General features: G+C 43.4%; 1 pseudogene; it reads right to left on the bottom strand.

Annotated features, from left to right (window-relative positions):
• Window positions 1–1,208: 1,208 nt before the first annotated feature.
• On the bottom strand, window positions 1,209–1,327 carry LOC112481831 (annotated as a pseudogene).
• Between the last annotated feature and the right edge of the window lie 10,130 nt (window positions 1,328–11,457).

Raw genomic sequence — 11,457 nt, 5'->3', positions numbered from 1 at the left:
GCCTCATCAAGGTAAGGCCCAGCGCGTGTGCCACATGCTGCCCCATAACCCTATACTAGTGATGCTGGAGCTGTGATCTGTGAACGCAGCGGATGCAGCAGGCATCCGCGAAGCACTGTGATGAATACTGTCTTCAGAAGAACTCTAGCAGTCGATATTACTATTATTTTTTTATTATTAGAACATTATGCAAATGAGGACACCTAGGTGATTCATCCTGCCGGGTTTGCAGCAGAATGGGGAGAGGGGATTGGAACTCAGGACGACCTGACTCCTTTATACAGTGCTCCTCGTAGTGCGGGTGAGATGCGGGGGAGGAGGAGGGAGAAACGGAGGGAAACAGAGACAAAGGGACGCGTGGAATTTACACGGCCGGGTTACAAGGCCCTCCTGGATCTGACCTGAAGTTGCCTTTTTTTGAAAACTCGGGTGTAGTTCACATAACTAAAATTCACCATTTTAAAGTGTGCATTTCAGTGGGTTTTAGTATATTCGCTATGTGGCACAACCATCACTGGTGTATAATTCCAGAACATTTTTATTGGTCCAGAAAGAAACTCCATCCCCATGGGCAGTCACTTCCCAGTCCTCCTTCCCCCGGTCCCCGATAACCATGAATCTTTTCCGATCTCTAGCCTCTTCTGGATATTTCGTATAAATGGACTCATACAGTATTTGGTCTTCGGGTCTATTTCACTCGGCATCGTGTTTTCAGCGTTTGTCCGAGTCACAGGGTGTGTCCGTGCTTCGTCCCTTTGACCACTGAATGACATGCCACTGCGTGGGTACACCACACTTCGTTCAGCCCTCAGTCGACAGCCATTCGGGCTGTTTCCACTTTCTGTTGTGGACAATGCTGCTATGAACGTCTGTGGACAAGTCTCGGGGTGGGTGGGCATGTTTTCAGTTCTCTTAGTTGGACACCTAGGACCAGAAGTGCCACATCACGTGGTACTTCTGTTTCACTTTTTTGAGGAAATGCCAGATTGTTTTCCACGGCAGCTGCACCATTTTACATTCCCACCTGCAATGTATAAAGATTCCAACTTCTCTACATCCTTGCTCCTGCTTGTCATTTTTCTGTTTATTTATTTATTTTATTTTATTATTTTTTTTTTTAGGCGAGACAACCCTTGGTTGACCTCACAGATTGTAAGGACCTTGTCAGCTTACAATGGCCTACTTTTAATTTAATTTTATTTTTTTTATGCCTACAGCACCTGGTCTTCCTAGGTGGTCTCCCATCCAAATACTAACCAGGTCCGACCCTGCTTAGCTTCCGAGATCAGAAGGGATTGGGCTTGTTCAGGGTGGCATGGCCGTAGACCTGGTTTTTTTTTTAATTGAAAAAAAATTATTATAACCATCCTAGTAGATGCGAAGTGGTTTTCATTTGCTTGCCCCAATGTTATGGCCCCGTTCCCCGTGTGATGGGGGCAGCAGAGGATAGCCCAAGCTTGGTGTCAGGCTGGCTTGGATAGAATCTAGGCTCATGCCCTTTGATGGCCGTGTGACCTTGGACAAATTTCCTAACCTCCCTAAGTCTCGATTTTTCCAAACACACGTTACAGATATAGAAACACGGTACCTCGTCCTCATTTAGGGAGGTGTAAATGAGACAATGAACGCGAAGTACTTAGCTCAGTGCCTGGCACAGAGTTCTCAAGAAAAGAGTCCTTGTTATTATGAGATTTAATGTTTTGAAATGTTCTTTTCCACACCCATCAGCCATAAAACAACCCAGAGCAAGGAGCAACGGAGGAGAAAAATGCTTGGGCTGTCTACAGAATTTATTCTCAAATTCTCAAAGTCCTCTGAGAGCCATTCCACCTGTGGTAACTGTGGGATCCCCTGCACTGACTTTGGGGGGTGGCTGAATGTAGAACTACACTGCCGATCACCTAACACTTTCAAAGTCGTGACCTAACCAAGTGGCCTCCTCATTTACATGTGGCACACCGGCTTAACGTTGCAGCATTGCATTTAACCAAAATATATTCTCACTAAACTAGGTGCTAGTTACTACATTTTGGATATTCTGTGGGCAGAGATATTACCTCCCCTGAAAGTGACATACGTAGTTTCCCAGCACAGCAATTAGCTCACTTTTTCAAGCTGGGCCAGTGACATAAAAGTCTTTACTGAGCTAAAAGATTCTCAAGATTAGTTTTACCAGCCTACAGTTAAACAAAATCAACCACTTCAGAATTATTCTACTGGAGGCCAGGCACCGCTGAATTCGGGTGTCTAAAGAATTTTGTTAAATGTTCTCGTTGCTGCATTCCTGTTTGAGCGAATCCTCACGAGAAGCTGACACGGATTGTAGGGTGAACTAGATGCATGTCTGGTACAAGTTTCATCTGCTTTAAAATGTGTATCATGTTGCTTTATTCATTTTAGGGTTCTGCTCCTTCAAATGTAGCAAAAAATTCATCTCTTCTCTGAAGGCTAAGTCAGAGATAACCCCGAGCAAACATCGACACCTCAGCAGTTCTGGCAATAATACATTTTGTCACTTTGTAAACATCACACCCAAAGCCAAGGAATAAATTTCGTTTCATTTTCATTGACTGTGGGTCTAATATTGAATGTCTCAAGTGCGTATGCTTTGAGATTAAAGAGCGTGAAGGTTCAACTGCTCCAAACAAGATAAAAGGCAGTATCTGGAAAGAGAAAGAAAAACAGTCCCTCAGAATGAGCTTTTTATAAGATGTGCTGCTGTCATCCCAGGACACGTCTTAGAGGTGATCTAATGCAATCTCACTATTTGTACTTTTTATTTCCTGACGGATCAATTCTTTCATTCTTTCAAGACTCAGAGTCCCCGCCCCTACCCCAAGCATCTGTACATTCCAAGTAGTGGTTGTTGTTGGAGACGTATGATGCTTTCGATGCCAATAGGAGTTTGAGGCCTGGGAAGGAGAAGATTATAAAGGAATTAGAAGAAAAAAAAAATGAGTAGAAAATGAGAAAGTAGAGAGCGGAATAGGGAGAGAAGGAAGCACACATTTTAAGGGTAGGTGGGATGGTAGCAGTCATCAAATTGCTTACTTCTCTCCCCAGCTCACACTTTCTCCGCGTGATACTGCTTATATGTTAACGATTCATAAATATTCACCTCCACCTTCAGACCACCTCCGACACCAGGCATCCAGGACGAAAGTGCGAATGGAGGCTTACATCCCACGTGTCCAAATATTTCGACGTTACACATCAAACTAAGTGCACTGTTAAATAAAATACATTCTGTCCAGGGCAGGGCCCCACGGATCACGCCCGCGCACAAACACACGCACACGCACGCGCGCACACATGGACACTTAACAAGCAGGCACCTCTGTCACTGGAGATCTGGCACTCCATGCTGGTACAGAGCCATAGAACTCTTCTGTGGCTCCATCGCCCTCGGGGATGACAGTTGGTCCCCGGGGACACACCCCACAGTTCCTGTTCCGTGTCTTGGAAACACAAGGTGACAGCGTCTCTGTGTTGTGCTCCTGCCAAGGAGAACAGGGAGAGCGTGAGCCCCAGAAGAGCTGGGGGTGGGGAAAGGCACGCTCATTCATCAAATCCCGCGTACCCAGGAGGGAGCAGATTACTGCATAATCTATCGCTATGCAAGAATATCATGGAAAGTATAGTTTCCCAGAAATCCCAAGGGTCGATTTTCTCCAACCTATTTCTGTCCCCATTTGTGGTTCCAGAAGTCCTTGTGAATTAGCATGGAATTCACAACAGTTGCACATGAAGTCTGAGGAAGACTTTACAATGTCAAATAGTCTCTAATACTCTTATGCATTTATGGAGTAAGTAATATAAGAGCCGTAATACGGGCTCTTTACTAGAATCAATTAAAAGGATGTTGAACCGCAGAATTGCAAACAATTTTAATTATTACAAAAATATTTAATAGAATTTAATGAAATTTCTAAAATTAAAAAGTATCAGGTATATCTAAAAAAACTAGATATTTGATATTTGTCGATTATAATTTTAAATTTTTAATACATAATTTTGAAACTTTTAGAAGAAAAATAACTTTTCTAAAAAAACATAAAAAATAATTTTTTAAGAATTCGACAACCTTACATTTACATTTTATTTTACCTACATACAAATTGTGTATAGTTGGACTGTACAATCATATTTGAATTTTTAAACTTTGACGTCGGTACTGTCAAAAACCACAAATTATGTAAAATTCCCAATTGACGAATGAAATTAAGGCAAGAAAAATAAATTTTATTTCTTTTTTATCTGTATAATAATTTATGAGCTATGTGTCATCGAAAAACATTCAGACATCTGCAATAATGAAACTCGGTCAACTTTGACATTTTCCAAACTTTGTTACATAAAAACAGTGTTTGTTTTTTTTTTAATTTTACTATTTTAGAGATTTCTCTGTTGACGTGGGAGAAGACAACATATTTAACGCTTCTTTACTCGATTTCCCACTTTTTTAATATTTAGATGTACGGCCTGTGAGCGCCATTTTGACACCTGCTCCAGGCCCCACAAATGTTGAGGGGCATGTAGTAGGCATTCGAGAAACCTTTATTGAATGAAGGAAAGAAGGGAGCGGGGGAGGGAGGAAGGAATTTAACTCCAGTCTCATGGCCTGCCTACTTCTTCATGACCTAATGTTTCATTTCTCTACCCCTCCCTGGAAAGTCAGCTGGCATGCATATACTCCAGCCTATGCTGTAGAGTTCTCTCTCTTCTTCTGACTCGCATAAGATGCTTTTCCACTAATGGCTGACACTTCCTGAGGGTTTCCTACCCACAAGGCACCGTTCCAGGTGTTTCCACAGCTTCTTCAGTCGAACGGTATGATAGCCTTTGTTCCTTCTTTACAGGCGAGGCCACTAGAGCACAGAGAGGCTAGGTGGCCTGCCCGGTGTCGCCTGGCTGGTCAGGAACAGAGGAAGGGTTCGATCTTGGCTGTCTGGCTCCAGAGCTCACACCCTCACTGAGGACTCTTACCCTTCCCATGCCCGGGACCCTTTCATCTTGTGGACCTCCTGCTTGTGAATCCCCCAAAATAATGTTCTTATGCTTGTACAACATAATAAATACAAAGGATTCCAAAAGAAACCAACCATATTGAAATATACTCACCAAATATTTTAAAAACCTACTTGCATTGTGGTAATATATGGACTTCCTCATTAATATCTGCCTGTCATGCTCTCAAATTCATCTTGCGTGTAACCGGTATTTTATGTGATGAGATATGAAAATATGAGATTTCTACTGGGGTGGCACCACAGGCACTGTTTCTTTGGCTATGCTTTGGGAATTTTTAAATTCTAAATAGAAGGAAATGTAAGATTTCCATTAGAGATTAGTGAAAATAAAGGATGTGATTTTCCTCATCCAAATTTACAGATACCAGAATTTTTTTATCTGTGCCCCTCGGGCATCCATCGACCCCAGAATCACAACCCCTGTACCAAGTCTCTTCACTGCCTTTCATGATAACACCAGTGTCCCGTTTTGAAACAGATACCCAAACCTCACACAGTTTTAGCTCTGGAACTTGCTCTTATTCCAAGCAGAGATATTTTCACTTTTGTTATTTCTTCTTCCAACTCCTCACTTTGGATCCTGTCACTGCATCTCAATGCAAAAACTCTACCTAAATGATTTCTATCCTCGGCATCTTCACCAAGATGGCACATTTTTATGGTTGATCCCTTTCCATGTTCCTCTCCTGAGGGCCCTTCAGAACCATGGAATTAAAAAGGCTCGCGACTATTGATAAATAAATGCTCTCTAATACTTAATAATAGCTAATATTTATGGGCTGCTCCCTGCTTTCGCAGATGTTGCTCTTCACACATTAAGTATTTTATTCGGCCTCTTCAATTCTACAAGGTAAGAACTACCGTTCCCCTTCTCATGTTCAAGAAACAGAAGCCGAGTGAGTTCGAGGCACTGAGCCAAGTATCGACGGCAGCATCTGAGTGTTTGCTCTAGCCCAGTGCCGTAGCTTATTTCCATTAACTCCTTCAGTCCTCACAATAAGCCTTTGAAGTTATCCCTCTTTTATAGATGGGGAACCTGAGGCATGAAGAATAAGTAATTTATTGAGGATCACCTACCGGTGTGGGGAGGAGCTGGGCTTAAACCCAGACGAGTCACACTCGGGCTTCATGTACTTCCCCACCACACCATGCCACCACATTTAAGGAGAAGCCAGGGATGGAACACAGGTCTTCTCATTCCAAGGCTACCTTAACATTTGGCCAAGAAGTATGACTAATTTGAGAGCTACTAGTAATGGATCTACTCATTCCTATGAATGAATAAAAAGAAGTGTTGACTCAACAGCCAAGAGGGAGACTATCAATTCAGTGGTTTGAGAGCTGAATCGGAAACCACATTCGATCTCATCTACGTGAATGATTGCCAAGAAACTGACAGTTTAAATTTAAACTGTTTAAATTTAAACTTTAAGAAATGTTATGAAGTTTAAATTTAAACTTTAAGAAATGTTATGAAGAGCAGAATCAATAGCCCATAGTAGCCACTTTTCAGAGGGAGCCAGACTGACTGAAAAAAAGAAAAAGAGTAACCAAAATTATTAAATAAACAAGTGTTCTGTATTTTTTAATTCTGCTGGAGAGAGTTGCCACATGCCACTAAGGAGCAAGATGTTCCTTGGGCTGCAAGTGACAAGTATGATCAAAGCAACATCACTCCAACAAACAAAGTTACCCCGAAGCTATGACTTTGTGCTGAAGGCCAGGTTCCGCCTGCAGGGTACTGGTTCCCTGTCCCCACTATTCACCTTGACCTTGGAAAGTGCTCTTAAAAATATAAATATACAAACTTATCTAATTATTTCATAAACTCAGCTTTTGTCAACTAACATTCAAGTAATTTTCCCCCAAAAGAAAAAGCAAGACAACAACAGGACATTGATTTTTTTTCCTTCGGAACTTTGTAACAGCCGTCAGTAGATCATTTCACTCATGTGTCAATCAATTTACCTCTCCACAAAAGCTGCCTCCTCTTCTTCTGGGTGTTCGCCATAATGGATAATCGCTGCATAAACTATTGGTTTTCATTAAGATTTTTTTTCAGTTAATATAAAGAGTTCCAACGTACATGTGTCTAAGTTGTGAATACTTTATATGTGCCTCCTAGGACTATCCCACTCCAGAAATTTCCAAGTTTCACTGCGACTATCATTAAATTATTCTCTGTCCCTTAGAACCTCAATCCAACAAGTGTTGACTGAAGGTCTGATGCAAACGTGGATGCGAGCTTGCCCAGCTGCTTCTCTGGCTTTGCGTTCTGCCGCCCCACTCCCGCCGACTCCCTTGCTGTTCTTCACGGTACCGGACGCTCCTGCGTCTCGGCCTTGCCTGTGCTGCTGCCTCATCTCCCGGGCTCTCCCTCCCACTTTCCGTATGACTTGCTGCCTCATCCTCAGGAAAAAGCTTTCCTTGACCTCTCTCTAAGAGAGCATCCCTCCCAGTGATTCTCCATCTTCTTTCCCTCCTTCACGCTCCTTCGTAGTAAACGTTACACACTGGCACATAGCATTTTTTGTGCACCATCTTCTTTCCCTCCTTCACGCTCCTTCGTAGTACATGTTACATACACACTGGCGCATAGCATTTTTTGTGCGTTTGTTTGTTTCTCTTCTGCCCCTCGAGAACGTAAGCTCCATGAGAGGGGGCGTTGTTTTTCCCCTGTAGTATTCCCGATACTCAGAGCAGGGCAAGGCATATGACAGGCACTCTGTAAATGCTTCTTGAGTTTCTCTGTCTTGTGACGCACATATAGACAAGGCGCCATCCCAACAGCATTCACGGGAAGGAAAAAGCTTACACAAATAACTAAGATAAGGCCACACAGCCCTAGAGATTCTGTAACAGGACAAAGAGCTATGGGAATGCAGGAAACGTTTCCTGGAGAGACTGGCGCTGTAAGCAGATTTTGCAGGGCAGATGATACTGCGCTGAAAAGCTGGCACGGAAGCAGAGGGCATTCCGGCTAGAGGGAACGAGTATAGTCCACAGGGCAAGGGCAGGGGGTCAAGAAAGTCCTGCTAGATTCAGATGTTGTCGCTCGTTGGAATGATTACTTTGCCCAATGAGTTAAATGTTGGCTTGGCTGCTGGATCATTGCTTGTTTCTGAGATTATTGGAATCAGAAAACATCGCTGAAGCAGAATAAGAATAAAAAACCACAGTAGGAAATACTGTGACTCAAACGTTTCAATTCCTTAGAGCTTGGTGTCTTAGGAAAGAACTCACGAAGTCCTCGCCAAGTTACTATTCACATCTTACAAATGAAAGGTGCTTTTAAAGCGTTTGATAGCTCATTATTGAAACCTTAATCAGATCTTACTGTACTTCTAGAAATAGGATGCCAGTAACAGCAGATCATGGCAGTGTTTTCCGAGAGTTGAGAAACAAAAAACGGTACCTAACCCATCAATGAATGAGGTGATTAACAACACACTGAATGCAGCAGAGCCTGGTTTTAGATCCTTCAAAACACCCAGGGCTCCCGAGGCCGAGAACAGGTTCAACGCCCTCGTTCCCTTGGTCTGTTTCCTGCCGTGCACTCTCAGGCCGCAAACTTCCCCGGAAGTCCGTGAAGTCACCGAGGGGTGGGGGACCCCAGGGCGGCGGAGACCCCAGCGTGACTAGCCGGGTCATTTAGATACCTCTCGCCACCCACAAGGAAACGGCCCAGGAGGCACGCTTCCCGCAGACCGCTCACTGTGACGGTGAACTTGACCCGAGCCAGCGGCCGCAAGTCGGCGCGCGGCGTGCAGGTGGCTGGCAACGCGCCCCGCTCCGCCCCGCCCACTGCGGTCGGGCTCGGCCAATCCCGGGCCGCGCGCCCCGGCCGACGGAAGGGACCTTACGTCACTGCGAGGCCGCCAGCCCACTTCCGGCGCCCAGCCGGCCGTGGGTGATGTGCTCGATGGCCCACGCTCGGGGGGCATTTCACACGGGGTGGGTGCAGAGGCGAAGCCGTCCCCGGGGCCCCTCACAGACCTCGGTGTCAGAATTTCCCCCTTGCGCCAGCGCTGCCTCAAATGTCAGGGCTCGCCCACTCTTCTCCGTTCTCGTCGGCCTAACCTTTCGGGGTCTCCGGAGGGGAAATTCGCCGCTTCTGCCGGACCTCTCCAGAGCGGGCCCTGAACCTAACCTTTAGTGGATGTCGAAAAAGACAGTAATACCCCCAAATGGCTTCCTTATACCCAATAACGACAACTTAACACCCTCACCCCACCCCCCCAGCTTAAGGAATAGGAAATAGAAATGATGTTTAAGGTCCCTTCTGCACATGAAATTCCCCATTCACCGTGTGGTGAAAGGAATTTGACGTGCGGAATACGATTAAGATAGGAATAAAGTTGATTGAAATCATACCATAAACTGTAGTGTTCTACACATATATTAATCTATAACCATATTCAAAGGAAGGGGCGTTGTTAGGATAATACTTAGGAAGCATTTACTGAGCAGCTGCTATGTGCCAGAGATTGCAGTAGATGCTAGGGATTCAGCATTGACCAAGACAGGAAGGTTTTGTCGTGACATTCACAGGATCAAGGGGAGACAAACAGAAACAAGACAAAATACTAGAATCAGTGCTGGCAATGAAATAAAAGGATACATTCATAGGAAATTATGTGTGTTATTTAGTAGGATGAGATTTAAGATGTAAGTGACCCATGAAAAAATAACCCGGCAGCAGTTTATTTGCTATTTATTGTGACCAGGCTAATTATGGGGAGAGTTGCTTTTGGAACCAGGATCAGTAAGGTCCTGGAGGACTGTTGCTAATGTAGGGGAAGCAGACTTTACCTCTGCCTTCTCAGGGTCTCTCTTTGGGCCTGAGAATTAAATTGACCTAAAAAGATTAACAGGAGAAAAGCACACACATTTATTTAATACAAGTTTTACTGTGACCTGGGAGCCTTCATAAGGAAATGAAGACCCAAAGAAGTGGCAAAACTTAAATGCTTATAAACTGAATTGAACGAAGAGTAGCAATTGTGAAAAAGTAACTAAAATAAAATGGGCAGACTAAAGGAAGAGTTGCTTTAAAAAAAAAACAAAAAAACAAAAAAAAAACCAACAAAGTTTCTGTACAAATCGTGCCAGACTCAAGGCCCTTTCTTTTGAGAGTTTCATCTTGTGCTTTTGGAAGAAAAGAATGGAAATCAGAGTGCCTGTTTTTGCACTTGCGGTTTTCCAAAGGCCTTTAATTCAAAATAATCAACGTGCTAAGTGGCATGTTTGTGAACTCCTTCGCTAAGGTTATCTGCATGGTTGAATTGTGAGCTCCACAAGGCAGAACAATACTGCTTAATTAAATGTTGCAAATGCTGCAAGAAACTGATGAAAACAGGGAATCTTTCAGTTTGTACTTCCCACAATGCATAGAGACTTGTCAAGTGTTGAGTAAAAACTGTAGTGGATGGGATGGGGTTGTTCTACCTGGAAGTAAGAGACTGAACTAGGAAGCGTCTTCATTGCCAATTGTAGAGCAACGTCTTTTGGTAAATGGTTTAATTTTTGGACTTCGTTCTGTAAATGTGTGATGAGAAATAGGTATGAACTATAGAGTTAAGACAGTGTCATGAGTGTTACTGACTTATTATTAAGTAATACTGATAGCGTCTCTGGTGGGTAGAGTGTGAAATTTGGCATGAGAATGAATCTGACCAAGTCTCTGCAAGACCTTATACAGTCATTTCACCCCTCTGGACCTCAACCTCTGCATTTGGGAAATGAAAATTATGTTAAAACCTGCCAGGAAGTCAATATATAATGTCTAAAACCAAAAAATGACAAATAACAGTATTAGCATATTGTTTTAAGATACTCAGATAATTACCAGAAGGAATAAAGAGTTAAAAGTCTTTGCCTCTGGAGAGCAAGGCTGAGGGGTATGAAGGACTGAGTCAGAGGTCGCTGTTTTTCATTATGAGGCTTTTGCTGCTGTATCAGTGAGCTACTGCTGTGTAACAAAATCTGAGTACTATAGTCCGGCATTTGGCTATGGTGATCTGATTCAGGTACAAGTATAGGTTGGCTCGGGTAGCTCCTTTCCATGTGTTCATTTTGAAGACCAGGTTGAGAGGGTGCCATTACCTTCACTGGGAGAAAGCTCTGCCTATGAAAATGCAGAAGTACCAGTCAGCAAGCCTAACCATTGAGTCAGTGATTTTTAAGGCTTCGATCAGTTCATGTCAGTTAACATTCCATTAGCCAAAACAAGGACAAACCCAAACTCAAGGGGCAGCACCCTCCACTCCTGCAGGTGAAAAAGTGAGAGTGAACATTTCTGAAAAATAATCCAACTACCATAAGTAATATCTGAGTTTTTTAAACTGTGTAATGTATTCGTGTGATGAAAAATTAATGCTGAGTTAGGTACATTTCAGATCTTGAAGGTGATGCAGACGTCTCAGGA

This window comes from Pteropus alecto, unplaced genomic scaffold, assembly GCF_000325575.1.
Source record: "Pteropus alecto unplaced genomic scaffold, ASM32557v1 scaffold125, whole genome shotgun sequence".
NCBI lineage: Eukaryota > Metazoa > Chordata > Mammalia > Chiroptera > Pteropodidae > Pteropus > Pteropus alecto.
This window is presented reverse-complemented; position numbering and strand designations above follow the sequence as displayed.